The sequence below is a fragment of the Furipterus horrens genome, unplaced genomic scaffold (genome assembly GCF_987537825.1).
Source record: "Furipterus horrens unplaced genomic scaffold, mFurHor1.1.pri manual_scaffold_10, whole genome shotgun sequence".
Taxonomy (NCBI): domain Eukaryota; kingdom Metazoa; phylum Chordata; class Mammalia; order Chiroptera; family Furipteridae; genus Furipterus; species Furipterus horrens.
This window is the reverse complement of record NW_028327180.1, coordinates 90,072,481-90,095,784: the sequence shown is the minus strand read 5'-3', so window position 1 is coordinate 90,095,784 and position 23,304 is coordinate 90,072,481. Positions and strand designations below refer to the sequence as shown.

Here is a 23,304-nt window from a genome sequence, read left to right as displayed (position 1 = left end):
GTGGTTGCCAGAGGGGAGGAAGGGCGGAGGGGTAGAGAGCTGGGCAAAATGGGTGAAGAGATCAAGAAGCACAAACTTTCGGCTGTCAAATCAGTAAGTCACAGGGACGGAATGGACACCATGGTGACTACAGTCGGCAATACTGTATATTTGAAAGCTGTCGAGAGTAAATCTTAAAAGTTCTCACTATATTAAAAAACGTTTTTTGTAACTTTGTATGGTGAATGCACCCTACCACATAGTTCAGCCTTTTGTCCACTTGAAAACTCATCAAGACAAAGATCTCAAGCCCCGTGTTAAAAACAGGAGAAATCTCTGATATAAAATTAATGACTTTTCTGGTAGATGAGGTTGGCCCCACGAGGCTGTCAGGGAGACAGGAAGTAGAGGAGAGGCTTCCCCAGCTCCACAAAGCTGGACCTTGAATTCATCATTATCTTAATTTCTTCCCCTATCCATCATCTCCACCTGTCTCCTAAAATACCCTTGGCTTTGACTTGCCTCTTGTGCTATAGGCCTTCATCTGTCCCCAGTGAGGCTCTCTCCATTCTTCTGCCCCCTGCTTTGTGCCCTCAGAGCCTGTAGGACTGAATCAATGGGCTCCTGGCCCTCTAACTTCCAGGTGGGTTTGGCACTGGTGAGAGAGCAATGGGAAGGAGAAGAGAACCAGTGAAGTTGGGGAATTCATTCTCCAAGTTTCCCCTCCCTGTGGGGCTACCAAGGGCTGGCTGCATCCAGAGGTCTCAGCTCAAGTAAGGCAGCCCTCTCCTCAGTTCTGCCTCCCCAATTTCTCATCTGCCCCCTGAGACTTAGGAGTGGTAGTGGAGCCCCGCCATTACTAACCAGGGGTTCTGCACTATGTCTTGTGGTGCACCTACACAGTGCCCACGCCTTTGTAAGTAACTTCTGAAACTCAGCTTGAAGTATCTGTTTCCTGCTGATACAGCTCTCAGATCTGATCTTATATGGGTTGAATGTTTCTGCTCAGTGATATTTCTGTGTTCCTGCCCCCTGAATCACTGCTCTGCGCGGTAACCTAAACCTCCACTTCTGAAGTCACATAGAATGGGTTTCATATTCCACTCTACCTTCTATAGCTGGAAGACCTCAGGCCAGTCACTTTACCTCCTTGAGCTTCAGTTCCTTCATCTGAAAATGACAATAATAATAAGTCCACTCCGTAGAGATCCCCTGAGGATCAAATGATACAATAGGGAGTGGTGAGGAGTGTGACAAACTACAGAACTCATGCCGGGTCTGTTGATAAAAGGGAGGCAGTGGTTCCCCAGACCCAAGTGATAATTGTCATGAAGAAAAGCCAGGCCAAACTTCAGTTCCTCTGCTACTTCAGGAAGCCAGAAGTTCAGATTTTTATATAAAATCTCCCCCTTACTAGAATGTCAGTACCATGAGGACAGTAATGACTATTTTATATTACTGTATCCCCCAGTGACTAGAATAGTGCCCAACACATAGAAGTAATCAAAAAAATATTTGTTGAATAATTATTCCAATTTTTAAATATCCCTCTAATCAAGACAAAACAAAACCAAGACCAGGATGGTGAACACACAATATATATAATATACTGACGATGTATCAATATTATAGAATTATATACCTTAAGTCTATATAGTTTGATTAACCAACATCACCCCAGTAAACTGAACAAAAAAATTTTTTTAAATTAACTATAGATGTGTGGAAAATTCAAAACAAAATAGTGTTCAATGGTAAAAACAAAAGCAGATCCATGCAAGAGCTGCGCAGCCATGAGCACGAACTATTCCTACGTTTTGCGTCCCAGGTGCCTCCCTCACCCACTCCAGCCCCAGCCCTGCACAAAACCCTCCCATGAATTGCTACTTTCGATGTATGCTGTATAAATAACCGCAACTGAAAAGTGCTAATAAATGACAGATCCTTTGGGGGCCCCAACTACTCAGATAAAGGCACAGTTTCATGAAGTGGGGTACAGCAATCATTTTCAGAATTTCCAGTGCTCCGCCCCTAGTCCTGCTCACCAGCAACAGGCACGTGACTCATGTGCGCCCGGCCGAGAGGAGATACAGTAACTTGTTTCTTCGCCAACAGCTCAGGATCCTCCTCTCTCTCCGCCACAGCTTAAGGACACGAACCCAGTGAGCTGCAAATTTGTTCCCCAGTTTATAAATGCCACGGAAAGTGCTCTCCAGCAAGAGAATGACTCGGTGGACACACTGCAGATAAATAATGTATGAAACCACTTCTATTTTAACGGCACTTTGCAGTGACACTAATATTGATGAAAAATGTTAGCATGTGTTAGATGGTGTTATATTCAGTGAGAGATGAGGTTTGACAGGCTCTGGGCCACTTCTAGTCTCAGCCAGAGATGTGAGAAATAGCAGTTGCCAGCTGAAGGGTGTTAGCCCCTGTAGGAAGCAGGCTGGCTGGGTCAAATTAAGACCGACACTTGACCTTGGCAAGTATCTTGCGGTGGCCACCATTGGTTGGCGGACCCAAATCCCTCTCTTGTAGTCAGCGTCCACTCCAGAGGTTGGAAAAGTTCCCAGCCGCTTCTGCAGTTGGCAGAGGTCATGTAAAACACAATGCTTTGTGAGTGGAATTCTGCAGAGGGGAGGAAGGGGTTCTGGGAAGAAAATGGGCTCTCCTGATGAAAGACGCGAAAGTGTTCAGTCAGCACCATCTGTTCCACTCTCTTCCTGCCCTGAATTGGGATGTGATGTCCAGAGCTGTCGCAGCCATTTTAAAATCAAGAGACAGCAGCCTGGACATCCCTGAGCCTCCAAACCAACGCTAATGGATGCCAATTTTCAGACGCGGTGAGAAAAAATGAATGCCTATTTATATAAGTGTCCAGTAAGCTAGAAAGCATTCTGACACTTTCCTTTACCTCTCTGTGCTTCTGTGGTCTCATCTGTAGAGTGAGAATAATAACAGTATCTCCTATTATTGTGAGGATTGATGGATTTAATGAATATCTGCTAAACAGAGTTTGGCACATAGTGAATCCTTAACACTAACATCATTACACATTGATAAGTAAGAAGGTAGGCTTTTTCACCACTCCTAAAATCATCACAAATAATGCATTAATCAATGTAACCAAAAGACTAAAAGAAAACAGAGACAGATATGGAGGGGGCGGGGCTTGCAGAAGCAGTGGATTTGGAATCAGGAGATCCAGGTTCTAAATGTCCAATAATAGGGAAATAATCATGTAAACAAAGGACTACATATCTGGCCATTTAAAATGTATGAGAAAGACCATAGAAGAACATGGGGAAATGCTTGATTAAAATGTTAAACAAAATACAGAACACACACACAAATTACATTTAAAGAATGATCACACTTACATTTAAAAAAGTGAAAATGAAAAGTAATAACCCCAAATGGTAATCTATGAGCATATGAATAATGTTTTTCTCCTTTATGATTTTCTGAATTTTCCAAGTTCCCAGGGGGAAAAATGCATAATCATTGCACAATAAAAATTTTTGGATAATTCAAAATTTTTTCTCATTTATATGTTGTTGCATCTTCAAAATTGTTTGAAAAAAATTTTTTGTAGTAAACTCATATTACTTATAAAAGAAACATTAGTTTTTAAAACAAGAAAATACACTTGTTGCCCAGAGATAGATGGACTCTGATCAGTCTTTTAGCATTGCAGGACCCAAAGCAAAACACATTATGGTTTTTATAACAGCTATGTCATTTTAATATATTGTAAAGGATGACTGTGCCCCAGAAGGTGGACTTGGTCATGTGTAAGGGCTCCCACGTGTGCTTAGGAAGGACCCAGGCGGAGCGTAAGTCAGAATGGACCTCAATGTCCATTCTCCTTGTTTTAGTGACATGGAAAAACAGAAGCAGGGGGATTTTTTTTCTTTCATTCCTTCTAAGTTTATGTGTATCCTATGAATTTTTTAGATAAAATTATCTTTTTATTATACAGATTTTGGAGTTAAGGCTCAGCTTCACCCATCACTAGCTGTAAGGCACAGGGGACAGACAATCTACAGAGCCTTTCAAAAACTCCATCTACCCATCTCTAAAGTTACGATTATATCTACTTCCCTGGGGAATGTTAGGTTCAGCGTATGTTAATAGTGTGCTAAAATGCTTTGTAAACAGTAAAGCCCAGCACAAACTTGAGACAGAGGAACCCAGGCTCTCGGTTCACATCCAGTCTGTAACACTTAATAGTGCATGACATTTAAGCCAGGTATGCTGCCTCCCTGAGCTTCAGTTTCCTCATCTAGAAAGTGGAGATACTATCTTTCCTTGTACATGTGATACCCAGGGCCTGGTAAACACCTAACAGAGGAAAGTGGCAATTATGTTTCTGCCTTTCCCAGCAATAACCAAAGTTAGCTCCTCTACTTGGAAGAGCTGCCATAGGAGAGAGGAGCAGGGCTTTCCTTCAGAAACAGTGGGGGATGGGTAAAAAGGAAAAGCAGAATAAAGTCAACAATATTGCAGTATGTTTATACGGTGAGAGATGATGACCAGAATTAGTGAGGAGATCACACTGTAAGATATAAAAAGGTCGAATCACTATATTGTACACCAGAAACTAATATAAACAATAGAAGACTGGATACCAACTATACCTAAATAAAAATATAAAATTTAAAAAATTCCCTCCAAAGTACCTTAGTGCTGTAAAGACCAAAGAGGAAGTGGGCAAGTTGCCCAATTCCCTACCCACAATCCCAGGGCATTTTTCCAGACTCTCTACCACCCAGACACCCAAGCTATGAACTATTATCAAAAAAGGGGGGGCAAGAGAGCCTTAAAATAAAAGTGTATTTTAAAAGGAACTGTGAAGGTCAATTTCATGTGTCAAACGTTATTTTGGGTGTGTGTCTGAGGATGTTTTTTAGATAAGTTTAACATTCAAGTCAGCAGGCTGAATGAAGCAATGGCCCTCCCTAATGTGGGTGGGCCCTACCCAATCAAGTGAGGGCATGATTGCTCTATAGAGCAAAAAGGCTGACGCACTACTGGAAAGAGGGGACAGCTCCTGCCTGACTATTGAGCTTGAACGTTGGTTTTTCCCCGCTTTTGGATTCAAACTGAAACCAATCCTTTATGGGTCTTGAGCCCACCGGCCTTTGGACTGAAACCGCACCTTGGTTCTCTGGGTTCTCAGGCCTTTAGACTCAGGCTGGAACCACACCCTCAACTCTACTGGGTCTCCAGCTAGACAGCACACCTGTAATTCTTGGGGCTTTTCTGGTGGGACTCCATAATCACATGAGCCAATTCCCTATAATAAATCTATATACATATATATACACACACACACATATAAGGTCTGTCTGGAAAAATTCCAACCACTGTTAATAAGAACAGTTGCACATCGATGTAACGTGGCAGCTAAGGAGAGTGGACTGGAATGTGCATGCGTGAACAATGACGACTTCACTGTACTAGTCAGTGGGGGGGTGGACATTATCAAGTGAGCATGTGTACTGTGCGGCCATCACATTACAAGTGACTGAGTGAGTACAGTAATGAGTCTGCATCAAATTTTGTGTTAAGCCTGAACACTCCCCTGCGGAAACTATTTGGATGATTCAGAAAGCCACAGCTATGGGCAACTGGTGATTGGCAGCTTCATCACGACAATGCGCCCACTCATACAGTTTTCTGGTAAGACATCAAATCACCCAGGTGACTCAGCCCCCCTATAGTCCATATTTAGCACCCTGCAACTTCTGGCTTTTCCCAAAACTAAAATCACCTTTGAAAAAGGAAGAGATTGCAAACCATCAATGATACTCAGGGAAATATGATAGGGCAGCTGATGGTGATTGGGAGAACTGTGTGAGGTCCCAAGATGCCTACTTTGAAGGGGACTGAGGCATCATTGCCCTATGTATAATGTTTCTTGTATCTGTATCTCCTTTAATAAATGTCTCAAGTTTTCATAGTACATAGCTGGATACTTTCTGGGCAGAAGTCATATATATAAGCCTATTGGTTCCATTTCTCTGGAGAACCCTACCACAGAAATCTCCACCTTAACTAACAAAGGTTTGACTGCTAGGGAGACCCAGGAAGCCACTGGGTCCCTAAGTCAGTGACTCCCAGCAGCCTCGTAACATGGATAGGCAATGACCACTGAGTAATGTGTCCAACTACCTACTGTGTCGCATCAATGTGAGCTGTTACCTGAAGGTGGCAGACCTGTTTTCTTCCAAGTACAGAGCCCAAAGGTGGATGAATCTACTTCTGCGACCCCATAGCAGGAAGGAAAAGAATGAGAAGGAAAAAAGAACTGTATGGGGATACAGGGGAAAAAAGTCTGAAAAAGCCTAAACCAGTTGCTCAAAGTGTTGCCTTAGAAGTTCCTTGATAGGACTCCTTAGGGGTAATGGTTAAAATGGCAGAGCCCCTGGAGATGCGGAGGCTGTAGGTCAGGGGAGGACCCAGGAATCTTCCATAACTAACCACCTCTTTGGGTGACTTTTTGCACCTAAAGTTTGCACTTTAAAAACTTGGGGACCCACTATGCACTGGTGGAGGAGATCACCAGTTGTCAACTTGGGGTTTTGTGGTCCTACTGTTCATCCACTTTTCAGAGATAAGTGTCATGGAATGGCTGCAGGTGCAGGTGGAGGAGGGGCCAGCATCTTTCATACTGGCATCAGCACCACTTCAGTTGAGTGGAGTGGGGATGTCCCTTGACTGACACCACTTCTACAACATTAGGGTGCATTAGTCAGCCAGCCGAAGGGCTTGTTGCAACAGAAATTGCCGGGCCCCATTCCCAGGGTTTCTTATTCAATAGGTCTTGGGAGGAGCCTGAGAATTTGCATTTCTCACAAGCTCCCAGTTGATACTGATGTTGCTCATCCAGGAAACACGCTTTGAAAACCACTGACACAATGGATGAATTCTTGGAAAGCAGCACATATATTGAGGGTTCTTTCTTCTCATTTGGGCAGACACATAACTAAAGGAGAGAAAAATATCATCTGCTATCTTACCACCAACTACTCGCTGGACTTACACACACACACACACATACACACACAGAGACAGACACACATCTCTTGAAAAACAAAATCACTCCATATATTGCCTGCCTCCTTCCCTGAACACACCAGGAACCTCCCACAGCCCCTCCACAGCACATCTCTGCAACGTAACTTCTAACCAACAGACAGCAACCACACTGTCTAGATTCATCACAGTTGTGTGTGACATGTCCTTCAATAACGTTATTGTTTGAATTAAATATGCTCGGCCTAAGAATCAAACAATAGAGAAAAACACAAAGAAAGGAAAATGCATTCAACTCTCACTGCCCCAGAGATATTCCCCATTAGTAACGAGGCACGCCTTTCAATGCACATAATCCTATATATTTTTATAATTTTACATAAATGGAATCGTATAATCCAAACTTTTGTATCCTGATTTTTCCACTTTTATAAAATAAGTTTAGATAAAGCAAATACAACCTCAAAAACTCTTGGAAAATGTACTAGTGGAATCTTAACACAAATCTTCTTAGGAAATGAAGCACTCTTTTATATCTGAATTTTTCCCGACTTCCCACAGATCCACCGGGTTAGTGTGTGTGTGTGTGTGTGTGTGTGTGTGTGTGTGTATGCACACACGTGTAATTCCACATTTCATTTAGGAAGTTTGCTTTAGGAAGAGTCTGCCTGCAGTAAGAATGTCTTTTGTAGTAAGTCAGAATTCTGGGCCTCAGTCAGTGCTGACAGCAGAGGTGGTCCGAAACACAGAGCATGGCAGCCTCTGTTGTAAATTCTCAATTTTCTCCGGGGGTCTAAGACTAATGGCACTAAGCTCTGGTCTCAGTTGGGTTTCACCGCTGTTCCGGTTCTAGAATGAGTCACCCGCTAAGGGTCTAGTAAGTAAAAGGCGGAAGTGGGCAGGGTGGGGGAGGTGGGGGCGGTCCTTGATATGATCAGCCCCGCCCAGAGAGCACACCCACATCCCACACCCATGCTGGGGGGCCTTCAGAAGGACCACGCACCCCTTTGCATCAGTAGGATGTAGTTACACTGTTTCACAGCCCATCCTTTTGTTACTCTGTCCTCATTTTCCAGATGAGGCTTGGTGCGAGATTCGCTGTGATCATGCACAAGATGCCCCGAGCACAGTGCCCGGTACATACGACACACTCAATAACCATGCCACTGAGGAGACAGAGTGAGCCTCCGCATGCTGGGGGTTCTCTGGGCCAGGCCACACTTCCATCTTGCAGACTGTAATGAGATGGACATTTCAGGACACCAGGAGACAATGATGAATCAAAGATGAGTTCCCAAAAAGACAAAGCACACTCTTTATTCCCCATCGAAGAGAAAGCCTAACAAAGTCCAGATAGCACACACACAGCCCCCTCTGTCTACCAGTGTAAATGGCCATCATCATAGCAAGCCCCAGCCTCTGAGCAGACCCAGCGGATTCGGTGGCAGAAGAGGACAGCAGAAGGGCTGGACCCACACCACACAGCTGACCGTGCCAGCACGTGGAGGGCACCTTCACAACCTCCATATCCCCTTTCCCTGGGAGAAACTGGGGTCAAGTCCAATGACAGCTTTGTTTCTAATACAAAGACACAGCAGAGCTGTAATGTATTTATAGGAGACAAGGAAGCCGAGATTCAAATAAGGGGAGTGAGGGGGACTGTAAGATGAATGTTTCTCATCTTAAAAAGGAACCATGACCTTTAGCAACTTATGCTGAAGGATACTTGTTTTGTTCCCATGAGGAGGGGGAAAAATCACTGCATGGCAGTGCCCGGGATCTCACTTTTATTGCAGTCATTCTGCCCAAGAGGATGGAAAACAGTTAGTCCACTACCTGGCTTGTTTTAAGTAATCAGTAAATGTAAACTCGTCAGCAGCAGGAATGACATGCCAGGAGCATCCACTTAGCTAGCTGGAACCCTGCTCGGCATAGAATTCATGTCTTCTCACACTTAAAATGAGTGCTTTTCTTATGAGCCCGTGCTCCCTCCTTCAGAGCTGGAGACTTTGCCTTTCTATCTCCAGGCTTCCAAGTTCTTCAGCTGACCGTGGGGCAGCTCTCTCCAGGGTCCCTTGAGTCCATGATGACAGAGCTATCCCAGCTGAAGAACTGAACTTCACAGGTCTGACAGTGACACAACCCATGGAATTCAGTTCTCAAAGCTGAGGATACACAGAGTCCTTCCAGAGTCAGCACAAAGCCCCCTCCTCGCAGTCCAGGCCCATCCCAGCCCTAGAAGACACAAGAGGTTAAGCCAGGTGAACCCAGAGCCGCTGCCCCCCAGCATCCTGAGCCTCTGAAGGCACATGCATGGTAGACACGTGCACCATGAAACAGCATTAAACATCAGAGCTGATCTTTCCTGCCTCGTGGCCCGGGCACATGCTATCCTCCTGGCCTGGAGAACTCTTCCCTCTCTTTAACACCAGCTCATCCTTGGGTCTCACTTTCAACGCCACTTCCTCAGAGAGGCAGCTAATTGTTCGCCCAACGTCAGCCCACTTAGAACCCCAGAGTTTAACCTGGGCATGTGGACACCTGGTACATGACGTCATTTCCTGACCTCATGTGACTGAGCTCAGAGCAGAACTGGTGAGCCTTCCACAGTTCCCTCCCCCGCTTCTCTCTGCTTGGATGGTAGATATGGTAGAGGGTCCCCATGGGCCATGCAGATGAGGGCAGCCCGCCCCCCCCCCCCCCGCAAGGAAAGGACAGAGCGACATTGCAAAAGACCCCTGAAAGGGTAGACTTCTGGATGAGCCCCAGACTGCTTTACACCTGCTCTGGTGAATCAGTGCGCATTGAACATCTACCTCGTTTACCCACTGCTATTTGGAGACTTCTGTTGGAACACCTAAATATTGTACTTTCCTAATACCTGTTGGCTAACCCCCATTAGCCTGCTATTCTCTTTCATAACATCCAGTTCAATAGCACTTACCACAATGTGTAACTATAAATCTCTTTGTATAATTATTTGATCAATATCCATCTTCCGAACAAGGTTATGTTTTTCACAAGAGCAGAGACTATGCTAGGGTTATTTAAATACATACATATATGTATAAATATATATAATAGCTCTATGGAGATATAACTCACATACCATACTATTCACTTACTTAAAGCATATAATTCATTGGTTTTTAATATACTCACAGAGATCGCAACTATCAACACAAACAATTTTATAACATTTTCATCATTCCAAAAATAAACTCAATACCCATTAGCAATCCCTCCCCATTCTGCTCCAGCCCTGAGCATTCACCAATCTACTTTCTGTCTCTATAGATTTGCCATTCGTACAACATGTGACCATTTGTGGTTGGCCTCTTTCACTTAGCATAATGTTTTCCAAGTTTATGAGATGGACATTTCAAGACACCAAGAGGCAGTGAGATAAATCAGAGATCAGTACTCAAAAGAGACGAAGTACACCCCTTATTCCCCATCGAATCTAAAGCCTAATAAAGTCCAGAGAGTACTTATCCGTCCCCCAGCCCTGAGCCTGAAGGGGGAAACTGTCATCATCATAGCAAACCCAGCATGTGTCAGGTTTAGCATGTATCACTACTTCATTGTTTTCTATGGAGGAATAATGTTTTATGGTATGGATCTACTCCATTTTGCTTATCTATTCATTAACTGATTGGCATTTGGGTTGTTTCTATTTTTTGCCTATCATGAATAATGCTTCCGTGAACTCTTGTGTACAAGCTTTTGTGTCAGCATGTTTTCATTTCTCTTGATTAGATACTGAGTAGCAGAATTGCTGGGTTATATGGTAACTCCATGCTTGACCTTTTGAGGAACTCCCAGACTGTTTCCCAAAGTGGCTACACTATTTTACAACTCCACTAGCAGTGTATGCGCATCCTGATTTCTCCACATTCTTACCAACATTTGTCATTATCTTTCTTCAAATGATAATCCTACTGGGTGTGAACTGATACTCTGTTGTGGTTTTGACTTGCATCTCCATGATGACTAATGATGTTGAGCATCTTTTTGTGTGCTTACTGGTCATTTGTATATCTTCTTTAGAGAAATGTCTATTCAGATCCTTTTCCAGTCTCTTAATTGGGATGTCTGTCTTCTTTTATTAAGTTATAAGAATTCTTTATATGTTCTGGATACTAGCCTGTCATACATATATATAAGTATAATTTGCAAATATTTTCTTTCTATGGGTTGTCTTTTAACTTTCTTGGTGTGTATGTGTGTATGTGTGTGTGTGTGTGTGTGTGTGTGTGTGTGTGTGTTTTCCACAACATTACTTCCAGTTCCTAGCATAATACCTGGATCATGGCAGCCACTCCAGTGATTTGAAAGAAAGAAAGGAAGGAAGGAAGGAAACTTTTAGAGACTATGTGGTTTAATTACTTATTTTATAGATGGGGAAACTGAAAGCCGAAAGTCATTAAGATGCCAGCATGATGAAATAATAAAAACAAGAAACTAGAAGCTAAACTGGGTTTTAGTTCCAGCTAGACTTCTACCAGCTATGAGAACCAGCAGGTCACATAATCTCTCTGCATGCCAGAGACCTTCTCCTTCCAATACCTTATTGGAAGGAGCAAAGTGAACTAATGCATGAAACAGCGTTGCTTGACCATGAGTTATCACTGAGGTCCAAGGTCAAATAGCTAAATCAGTCAAGTCAATAAAAGGCGACAAGTGACCCAATTTCTGGTCCAGAGTGCATTCCGGGGCATCATAATTCGTTTTTCAGATTTCTATTGATTTCCATCATCAATTGGGATACTTTCTGGTTCAACACAGGGAAGGGAGCACTAACTTAGTCCCAAATCACAAAAATCCTGAGTCTTCCCACCCACTCAAGAGTCCTAGACAAGAAGTGACGCTTCTACTAAAGGGTAGCCCTGAGCAGGGATTGTGTCTTATTTACTACTGAGTCCTCAGCACCTAATGCTGTGCCCTGCACATGGTAGAGGCAGAAAAGTATTGTGTAATGAATGAATGAACAAACAAATGAGTGCCGACTGCATACGAACCTGAACCCCACAACTTTAATAAAGCAGGAGGGGATGAATTTACCAGGTGGACAGATTCTCGGGGGGCACCTGGCAGATGTAGAGGCAGTAAAGCACAGTGATCAGGGCCCCGGCTACCAGACTCTCTGAGCCTCTTTCCTCATCTGTACCTATAACTAGAACAATAGATCCACTTCATTGAGTTGTTGTCGGGAGTAAGCAAGAGGATATTTGTCACACACAGTGCCTGGCGTACAGTAAGCATGCGATGAGTGTAAGTTTTATAACAGAATCAGGAATGAGTGATGTGAGAGGTTAATGACATCTGCCACCAAGTGCAGAGAGGAAAGCGGCAGCCGCCCACGTTCACCTCCGCTGAAACGTACACCTGTTCATACCTATTGCTGTGCGACACCCATGCCTCTCAGCCCTTCTGCTGGGTGCCCGGCTTCCGGCTCCATTCACCCGTGGCCTAGCCAAAGCTCTGGGCACTTTGCAATGGGTTGGAGTCACATGATTTGATGATTACTATATGAACATCTTGTATTGCTCGTGGGGCAGCCTCAATCACACCTACCGAAATGATCTACTGGACACTCACTTGCCTTGGGTGGCACCCGATGGCTTCTTCATCACCCTCGACTCAATGGGGCCTTTCGTACTTAGAATGCAATGTAACCTACAGGGCAAATGCCCACAGGGAGGGCCTCCCCTGTTTCATCTCTTAATAAGTCTTGTTTCCCCCTTTCACGTGATGGAAAACCAAGACTTACACGACCCTGAGACACGAGGCCAGCAGGGCAGAAATCTGATGGGAAGGGGGAGCCACACCACAAATACAAAGATCCCCAAATGGCAACTGCTTGCCAGACCCAAACAAGGCACTTTACACACAAATTTCCCTTCACTCTCACAGCGCCATGGGAAGCAGACACTTCTGCCATCTCCATCTGACCAAAAAACAATTGATTAAATTAAATTAAGAAGGAGGAAGAGGAGGGAGCCGCAGAAAGAGAAGGAAGGAGAAGGTGGAGACAAAGAGAAGGAGGAGAGATGGTAAGCAGTTAGAACGCTCACCCCAGCCCGCACAGCTACCAAATTTAACCATTCTGCTCCACTGCCTGCCTCTTGGAGAAGGATTTTTTTTTTTTATAGTTTCTTCCCTAAATGAATTTAACAACTAGATAAAGGTGGAAAAATGAAAAATAAGCAACTGTAGAAGGCAACAGAAAGCGGATGCTAAGCCTGGTGCCAACAGCAGAGGCCGGCACTTGTAGGAGGGGGAGACCTGGCTCCAGGGCTGGTCCCTCGGAAGGCAGGCTGCTCCCGCAGTCAACTGGCTCAATCCGTGCACGGCAATGGCCCAGGCTAAAGCCTCACACGTGTGACTCCTCTTTCCCCTTCCTCTGGTCCCTCTGCAGGTCCTGGGAGCTCCGCCTTCACAGTATATGGGAGCCTAACCTCTCACCTCCCCCAAGCCACATCACTTCCCACCCAGACCCCAGCAATAGACTCCCTGCAGGTCCCCTGGCTCCACTCCTGCCTCTCCTGTCCACCCTCCAAACAGCAGCCAGAGGGAACTGATCAAAAGGTAAATCAGACTGTCACTTCCCTGAAAGGTTCTCCCGCAGCCTCCATCCCATTCAAGCAAAACCCTACCCCCTTAGCCTGGCCTCCCAGAGCCTCGAGATCCGGCCCCTGCCCTGTCTCCTGGCTCAGTGCCTGCGTCCTTCCCTCCCTCATCCTGCCCTAGGGGCCTCCTTGCTGACTCAACACCACCCATAACATTCCCTCCTCACTCCTTCCAGACTCTTCTCAAGTGTCACCTCCTCAGAGTCACCTGACCCCCTCCCTAAAATAACCACAGGTATTCCCACACTGAATCCCGTGTCCTCTGCCCCTTGCCCTGCTTTTCCTCATAGAATCTCTTATTCGTGGGCAGTTTTGCTTACTTATTTGTTGCCTGTCGGCCTCACAGCAGGGAAAGATCCATGGGGCGGGCACTTGGACCAGAATAGTGCCTGACACAGAGCAGGTCAATTCCCAACCTTTTTTTTTTTTTTTCCATTATCATCCCCTGAAAGGGCCTATCTTCCTAATTGCCCCCACTATGAAATTTCAATACCATAGGTATATTACATATCTGTTTATATACTAGATGCATATCTGTGCTTTACACATAAGAAGAATAAGATTCTTTTCATGCCCAAGAGCCAATGTTCATGCCCTTCAGTTATCAATTTAGGAATAGTGCTGGGTAAGTATTTGCTGAAGGCATGAAACTCCTGAGGTGAACAGCGTGATGAAAGACAGATGCCGTTCAAGGCATGAAGTCCAGCTGGGGAAATTCCAAGTGCCCTCCCCACCCTGACCCTGTAGTGTGACTACATCCTGTCAAGCGGTGTCTGGTGACTATTGGGTATTTTTATAATTCAGGTTCTCAGCTTTCTTTTTTTTCTTTTTTCTTTTAACCCTAATCTTGTTTTGCCTCCCAACTCTTGCTGCTGTTTGAAGACTGAAGTTTGCTTTTCCTCCTCCCTTATCCCCCCAAGCACGCTTTAAAATCCAGATAAGCCCCTTCATTCCTGCAAAATTCATTCTTCCTCCCCCAAACCTCCATGGAGTTTCTGTGTGAGCCGGTCTCCAGAGATGAAAAGATTATTGTGATCCAACCCCTGCCCTCTAGAAGCCATGGGAAAAGTTTGGGCAGGCAAACAGGCGGTTCAGTACCACATACCAAGGGCCCTAGTCTGAGGAGATGCTTTGAAGGGGGAAACTGCCTTGACCCAGTGGAATCTCTCCTTCCACATCCATCGCCCAATCACTCATCAGTCATCACACATGCACACAGCACGATTCCGGCCACAGCAGGGAGCAAGACCAACTTGGCCCTCACCCTCATCCTCATGGAAGTCACCAAAGAACAGGAGAGACCAAGATCTCATTGACAGTCACACGAAATACAAGTGAGAAGTGCTACCGATGAAAAGGCACACGATCCTGTGAAAAAGAGACATTTAAGGAGAAATCCTGAAGGATAAACAGGCTGTGGTCTGGTGAGCAAGACAGAGGCAGTCCAGGCAGAGGGGACAGGATGCCCTGAAACACAAATGGGACTGAAAGGGGCCCTGCTGGGGCCGTGACGAGACCAGGGTGGTACAGGCCGCGTGGGCCACTTCGCATCAGCCTAGGACAGGAACTTGGAGTTGACCCTAACAGGAGACAGAAGGAGCGGGGAAGGGATGTGATCCCACCCGCATTTAAAAAAATACTCTGGCTGGGGGTGGGGAACAGTTGGGAGGAGGACAAGAAAGAGTCCCAAGTATCCGTCATCTGATCATGCAATGTGGCACTTGGTCTTCTGGGTCTTGAATCCATCAGTTAAGCCATGGGAGACTCTGAAATTCTCAAGAACAGCCATGATGTCTTCAACCTCTTTACCGCCTCCCCTTAACAGCAATGCATTGCACCTGGTAGATGATTAGAAAATGTGTCTTGAGTAATTATTTTGTGATAACTAATTTTACGCTTTTCTTGTGATTAGTAATTCCTTTCTTCTGCCCCCTGAAAGGCCCCCTTCTGTCTCTGATTTGGACAATCGCTCTCCCACTCTCTGTCGGATGACATGCTGTGGTTCTGAAGACACCATAACTTCCCGATAAGGTTCTTTCCGGTTCCCTGAACTGCAGTGCATGGACAGGGGACATCAGAGGCCACCAGGATCTGAATGGCGGGCCATTTCAGCCATTGTGGTCAGCTACCTGTCCCTAAGCCCCACCTGTACCAGGTTAACCAGACCCCCCAGCCTCCTGGTCCTCAGTCCGCATCTCCAGGTCAAAATGAACTTAAGCTGCACAGCCGGAACATTTCCTAGCCAAACGGAGAACAGGACAGAGCAACTCAGCAAAGTAATTGCTTCCTATTTACCAGGACGAACTCAGTGCTATGAACCATTTTGTCAACTTCATGAGATTTGTAGTCAGAAACCGTGGAAACAAAAGAACAATACAAAGGTCTTTTACCCGTTGACCATTTACATTTATCAACACTGTTGTTATGTGTATTATTAGCATTTCCCCAGCATAGAGTCTGGGAAAACTCACATTGTATTAAATCAATAAAAAGCTGAAAAGCTGAGTTCTCTTTTAAGACAGAATACTATTGTGTAACTCTGTTGAGTAAATGTATAATTTGTTCTTTGAAAAGAAATCTCACACCTGATTTGGTCTTGGTGCATTATGATAAAGAAGCTATTCATTTCTATTTCCCCCTCTCTTTTTTGTACTTTTCCCACTAGGTGAGGGAAAAATAAGAACTAACCCAAGAGTTATTATCAAGATGATTTTGAAGAAAAACTCTACTGTGGCACTTTGCTCTTGCTATATGGAGTTAGAGTTAAAAAGTGATTTCCAGTATGCGAGGCCTTTAGGAAAGCTACAGATCTAGTATAAATTTGCAAATCTAAAGCCCTTTCAAAGCTAAATTAATCCTGGTCTTCCAGTTTACTCCCAAAAGGCCTAAAGGAGATACATCCAAATTGTTTCTATGCTTGTTATTTAAAAAAAAAAAAAAAAAAATTCTCTTACATAGCACTTTTTTTTAAAATTTTTTAAATAATTATCTCATTTAGGTCTGTGCCTTCAGAGGAAGGCTGGAGTACACACAGCAACATTAAAGACACCAGGTCAACAAACCTTTGCCAGTTAGAAACTGCAGGGTTATCTTGGTGTTGAACTTAGCTAGCCATTAATGTAAAACAAAATCCCCTTACAACCACGAGGTGAGCTCTTGCAACGAGAAAAAAAGACTTAATAAGACACAACTCACCACGAACATGATTGCAGCCAAACACTGGGTACCCAGCACCTCTCAGCTCTGGGGCCCAGTCAGCCAGGAACCAGAGCCTAATACAAAATGTGCTTCAAGTCTGCAAAACTGTGATGGCTGCATTCACTCCACAGAGGTGGGTCATACTTTCCCCTCTCCCGTCTAGCCTACCCACCTCAATCTCAGTAACTGTTTCCTGTTTGGGGGAAACAGAGTCTAAGCTCCACAGCCCTGTCTCCGTGGCCTTGACTGTCTTTCCCTCTGTGTGGGGGCTCTGCCTGTGTCTCAGGTCCATGCCTTTTGTGGTCACTAAGGTACCAGTCTCTGGGGACTTCTCTGACTCCTCCTACTTCCACAGCCTTCAGTGCTCACTTGTCAAAACACTCTAATTTCCTTTTGGAGGCGCAGAATGTCATATTTGACCTGAATGTACCCTTCTCATGCAGGACACTCAACTAAATAATAAGTATAACAATGATCGTGATAGCCAAGATGTACGAAGTACTTATGATGTGCCAGCTGCTGGGTTAAATGAATTATCTCACTTAAAATTCACAACAAAGCTATGCAGTAGGTACTATCAGCAATATCATTTTATAGATGAGAAAGGTTAAGTGACTTGCCAAGGCCCCAGAGCCAGCAGGTTAACAAACTGGGACTGCAACCTAATCATTCCAGAACCCAGGTTCCCAAGCACCCAGCCACACTGGTTAAGTGAATTTAACCAAGCAAGCCCCACCGAGGCCATCAAACCAGCGAGCCCTGCTGGGCCTCCTGCTCCTTCTGCTCAGGAAGGGCACTCCTCTCTCTTCCACAAACCCCGTCCTGGTGTCATGGAGCAAATGAGCCCTTTGGACGGAGGTGGAGACAGCCCACCGCCACCTGCCCCCCCACACCCACACCCACCCTGCGCCCCCGGCAGCCACATCCCCTTCAACATTTAATAATCTCATTAAAAGTCATCCTCTCCGCAAGAGGGACTCTTGGGCAAGCTTAATAGCAAACGTTGTGGTTTTGCAAAAGCTGCTGCCACGAAAGGGGAAAACATTTTCTGAGCGGCTAAGTAACATGAATCACTGGGAGAGGAGTCTTTCATCCATCCCCCTGTGCACTGCAAGATGATGGTGTGTGTCCACGGCCAATGAACACAGCACTCCCAAGGCCGTCAGCTGAATGAATCGAGTAAACGCTCAGTCTCTCCTTACCCCTCGATTTCCATCTCCCCACCGTCATTACCGTCTTGCTTTGAAAATCATTTTCTGGGCCTTTCTACTGCTCCACGGAGCTGGATTGTCCCTTAAAGGCCTGTTAAATAGCAGGAATTGCTCTTCTGTGCCGCAAGTAAAATTCACATGCAGCTTGAATGAGTTTATCATGGGACTGGTTGATTAACAGTTCTGGAGTGCTGAAAATGGAGTTCCATTTCATGAACACATAATTATTTGGCGAATATTTTTATGATTTAAACACATTTGTTCCTTGGTGGGGAAGATATGGAGATAGCAGAAAAATGGGAAGCCTGGGTATTTATTAGAAGCGAGATCAAATGTAAAGAGTTTTTAAAATAATAGTAATAGCTAACATTGTCTTAGGTCTGTCCTACCAGGGTCTGTTCTGGGTGCTTCAAGTATATTTGCTCATTTGGCCTTCAGGATGGTTTAAAAATAAAATAAAATAAACCAAGGGCCAAAATAGAGTCACTTGTGCTAAGCCACATCTCCAAACCGAGACTTAATAACTAACCGAATTACAGTTTAAGGCTTTCCCTGGAGCAGAATTTTAAACTTATCAGTCTGGAAATTCCTGATCCATGCCAGTGAGGGAGCCTGCAAGGTAAAAACACCTGCCATTCCTTTCCCCTCAAAAGAAGATGACCTGGACTAAACATAATCCTTTCTCCCTTTCTGCTAATAATTCCCCTGCCCACCCTTCTGCCTACAAAGACCTTCCACCTCGTACAACCCCTTGGAGCAGCCCTCTAGTTGCTGGATGGGATGCAGCCCAATTCGTGACTCACTTCATAAAGCCGGTGACATCCTCAAATCCACTCAGATGAGTTTTGTTCTTTAACAGGATCATCCTAGGAGACAGGCACCGTTATCTGCATTTTATACAGGAGAAAATGGAGGTTCCCAGCTAAACAAAACCTTGGAGCCAGGGACAAGCTCAGGCCGCTTGACTCCAGAGGGGGATGCCTCTCAAAGTGGGGGGGTAGGGGTGTGACCCCCAGCAGATATTTGCAGTGTCTGCAGATAATTTTGACTGTCACGAGTAGTCAGAAGTGTTATTGGCTTCTAGTGTGTAGAGAGGCCAAGGATGCTACTCAACATCTTAAAATGGCACAGGACAGCCCCCGCAGCGAAGAATTAGTCAGTCCCAAAAATGTCAATAGCACTGAGGACAAGAAACCCCACCCCAGAGCCTCATCCTTCCCATTGTGTCCAAAGCTTGTGCTCCAAGAATAAGGCATTCTGGGTAATGCTGACCTCAGCAGCAACGACACCCATAAACAACGTTAAAAATGGTCTACTTGCCTTAAGTCTGGATGGGACCTCTTAAAAGCCCTGTGAGATCTCAGGTTCCCTGTCAAAAACTGTGAGCGCTCTAGAAACAATATTAATTAAACATGTGACAGTGGAACAGAAATAGCAAATAATCAATAGAAGAAAAGTGAGATTCTAGAAAAGATATCTGTATATATGTGGGGCTTTCAGATCATCCAAAACTATCCTTTCAAATCATAAAGCCACTGAGAGGGGTGTACAGGAACCCTGTGTACTATCTATGCAATTCTTCTGTCAATCTAAAGCTAGCCTGAAGTTAAATGCTGATTTTAAAAAGTAGCAGAGGGAAAGACTGGCACCTATTGAGTAAAATAATTTTATCTGTCTCACACCATATAAAAAATACACTTCAGGTAGATGAAAGAGCTAACTGCAAATACACCATGTGATAACAAGTAAGACTAGACATGTTTCATAAGTCAATGAAAGAATAAATCTTTATAACCTTCACTTGAGAAAGGCTTTTCTAAACAACACACAAAACCATTAGGGGAAAGACTGGCAGGTCTGAGCCCACCTTGGTGGTGATACAATTGCATTTTGAAGAGGAAAGGAGTATCAGTCAGGAAAGAAGTAATCCCATTGTTTTTGCAGCTTTCCTGTGGAGAAATTTCATCGCCAAAGCTCTGAATCTCCAATTACAGAAGGTGGAGGGAAAGGCCCTTGGGCCCACCCCCACCGACATGCCTCTCTAATTAGCTTCGGATTTAAGAGGGAAGTTCTCCCTCCCGCCCTCTGTTCCCCACCAATGGGAGGAAGCCTCTGGCAAGCAGATGGAATGTTGTTACTGGTGCCTAGGCATAACCCACAGCCTTGTCTAGGTTGGTAGAACAAGAGGCTCTTTTCTTGTTATTTTGGTATCCGGGCTGATCTGGGTGACATTTCCTCCAGCACTGGGAGCGGCTGTTTGTAGGCCAGGCAGCCGCTGGTCCCTGCACACCAGCCCCCCTCCTCCGCCAAAATGATGGCACTGTGTGACTCTTTGGTACCTCAAGAGACAAAGCTCGAGAAAAATTTTTAGCTCCAGACCCAAAACTCTGGAATTAGCTTTCCTGGAGATCTATGCAGTTTTATGCTCCAACCTCCAGAAAATACTGAAAACTCAAGATAGTCATATTTTTCCAGCATGATCTTGCATTTCTAGCTCCAATAAGGAATGCTTCCAAATAGTCATGTCTTAAGGATATAAATTTCTTTCAGAGTAAGAAACCTAAGAAAAATCCATAGAAAGGGCTCTCTACCACCTGTTTGATAGTCTAGCCATCTGACTGCACTTTCCCAGTATCTCTTTTCCTAAAGAAGGATGACCTAACACTATATCAGAGCTGGTCTGGAGTGGAAGAAGTCAGGAAATGAGTTTGAGTCCCTCCTGGGCAGGTCGTCTGACCGTTCTGAATCTCAATTTCCTTAGCAGTAAAATGGGTATAATTTATTCATTCGGCAACTTTTTAAATAAGTTCCCCTTATGTGCCAATTCTACTCTCTTTACTAACCTCACAAATTTTTTGGAAGAATTACATGAAACAACCCATGAAAATGTTTTGCAAATTGTAAATCATAAAAGAACTTCATTGTTATTGTTAGAATAAAAAGAATTTATTGTTATTGTGATTATTAAGACTGAGCCCAAGACCAAAATAAGGAACTTTTGCCAGATTGTAGAAAAACCAGAGGGAGGAATCACCACTTGAACTCAGTGCCCAAAAGCTGGCTTGTAGGGACCATACCCAAGACTATAAATTGCTGACAACATATATTTGAGAAAACATATATTTGCTACAGATTTAGCCCGAAGGCTCCACTGGGAAGAGAACACTGGGCTTCCACAGGGCCCATAGGGAAAGGGGATGACAGGAATTCAGAGGGAAGAGGATAACCAAGCGCCCCATCCATGCCCAGGCTTGGTGGCCCCCTGAAGAGAAGACTCAGACATCACCACCCCAGGCTAACAATCCGGGTTATTGCCAACCAACCCAGCAAAGCCCAAAGCCAAGGTTCCTCCCTCCTTCGCCCTCTGTGAGCTCCACCACAGAGGACTCTTGCATTGTTGCTTACCTGTTCTGAGGAGTGCTATTAGGACAACAAGGTGGTTTTTTTTTTTAATTAAAAACAAACACCTGAAGAGAAATCTATTCTGTTCAAAAAGAGATAGTTAATAACTTGGGGACAAATATCAGCACACACTGCGATTGGAAGGGTTTGGGGCAAAGCCCCGTGGAACCGCCAGCAGGCAAATGAAATAATGGGCAGGGAACATGAAGGTCCCGAATGACAAGAAAATGCAATAATACAATAATTAAGCCTTCAAGAAAGAAAAGCTACACTATTGCCCAATGGATACAAGTCAAGTTCAGTGTGGAAAAAAAAGAAAAATTTGTTTCAAAAGAAAGCAACAAAACTCATATTTAAAGACAAGATTGAATGAGATCAAGAATAGAACCACAGTCAACAAAATACAGCAGCCATAATCCCCAGCTCCTAGACCCCAAGTTATGCCGTGTGTCCTGGGCAATACTTTCATACTCCTGTCACTGGAAAAAGTCTATGACTTGCTCAATAGAAGCCACAGTTTAAAGCCTATGATCATCAGTATACATTCTACACCACTTCCTCACCCACCCTACCCCACCCTGAAAATAACAAAAGATTGAAAATATTTTCCTTTCGAAAATGGAGCCACATCTTCACTAAGGCACTGGAACTATCTCCAAGCCACTGCCACTGTTACAGTTACAGACCATGACAAGACTCTCACCTCCTTGACCTCTAACTCATTCAATACATTTTAAACGTCTTGATTATATCTTCAGTGTGTCATTTACTATGCAATGATCCACTAGGCAAAAGCCTGCCTGCCTCTCTGACAGGAGATAAGTACAGCATAAGTCAGCCTTCGGCAATTATTTTTCCCACCTCATACGTACAGTGAGCTCCTAAAATTTCGTTTTACTTTATCTCTCCCAACGCTGCAGCGGCCCTCCCCATCATCACTCTGCCACTGCCTCCCACCCATCCAGCCCACCCCGTTGGCATGGCTCCCTGCCCGGGTTTTGGGTTTTACCACCGCACGCGGCCCCCGCGGTGCCATCCAAGGAAGGAGAGTTGTCAAGTGTCTGGAGCAAGAGCATCTTTCTGGAGACAGGCTCTTGTTCGCTGGGGTAGAGGAAGGCACTCGAGGGCCTATTTGCATATGCTTTTATTCCATTTCCACACCCTGCACGCAAACGCTCTCTGGAAAGTCCCTTCTGAATTCCCTCCTGGGGCAGCCAAGGGGAGGAAGAGGCTGGGCCGGAATAGAAGGTTGCAGCCTGACAGTGTGTCAGCGTCTCCCTGGGAAAGGCGTCCACCTCCCCCGGACGCCCGCCCGGTGCGGACCCAGGGGGTCAGGCCGGGGGACACTGTCCCAGCGCGCCCCCGGGAGCAGACACCTGCTCTGGCCGGCGCGCTCTGCAGCGCTCTGGGCAGGATGCCCGAGCTCAGCTCCAGCCTCCCCGGAGGAAGCTCTGGTCAGGCGCCAGGTCCCCGGCTTCCTGTCTGTACTCTCCGCAGCCCCGTGGGGAAATCCCGATTCCTTTATTCGCTGCCCAACGACCCTGTTGGCTTTTCAAGTGCGCGCAGGCTGAGTTTCGGTCAAAACCTCAATGTAACGTTAACGAAAAATAAAAATAAATAAACAACATGTGTGCAGGCATATATATATATAATTTTTTAAAGAATCGGCCTTTTGGAAAGGGTGAGGATCAGGCAGAAATCTCTTTTTCTTGCTGCAGATCCAAAGGGCTTGGATTTGTACAAGGACGTGTGAACAAGGGGATGCTGTGAGTGGTACCCTGGCTGCTTGAAGCCGGTGCAGACCTGGCAGGCAGGCGAGGCAGAAACCCCGTTCCCAG

The 23,304-nt window shown here is 45.1% G+C and overlaps 1 long non-coding RNA gene across 2 annotated transcripts in view; it reads right to left on the bottom strand.

Moving 5' to 3' along the window:
* Window positions 1-22,770, bottom strand: part of LOC150000958 (uncharacterized) — a 32,638-nt gene extending 9,868 nt beyond the window's left edge. Inside the window, exons 1-2 of one of the 2 annotated variants that reach the window (XR_016513592.1) lie at window positions 22,476-22,770; window positions 8,311-9,258 (exon numbers count right to left, since the gene is read on the bottom strand). This is a non-coding gene — a long non-coding RNA (uncharacterized LOC150000958). Of the gene's footprint in view, window positions 1-8,310; window positions 9,259-22,475 lie in introns of those variants that run through there. The other variant, XR_016513591.1, reaches the window with a different exon arrangement.
* Between the last annotated feature and the right edge of the window lie 534 nt (window positions 22,771-23,304).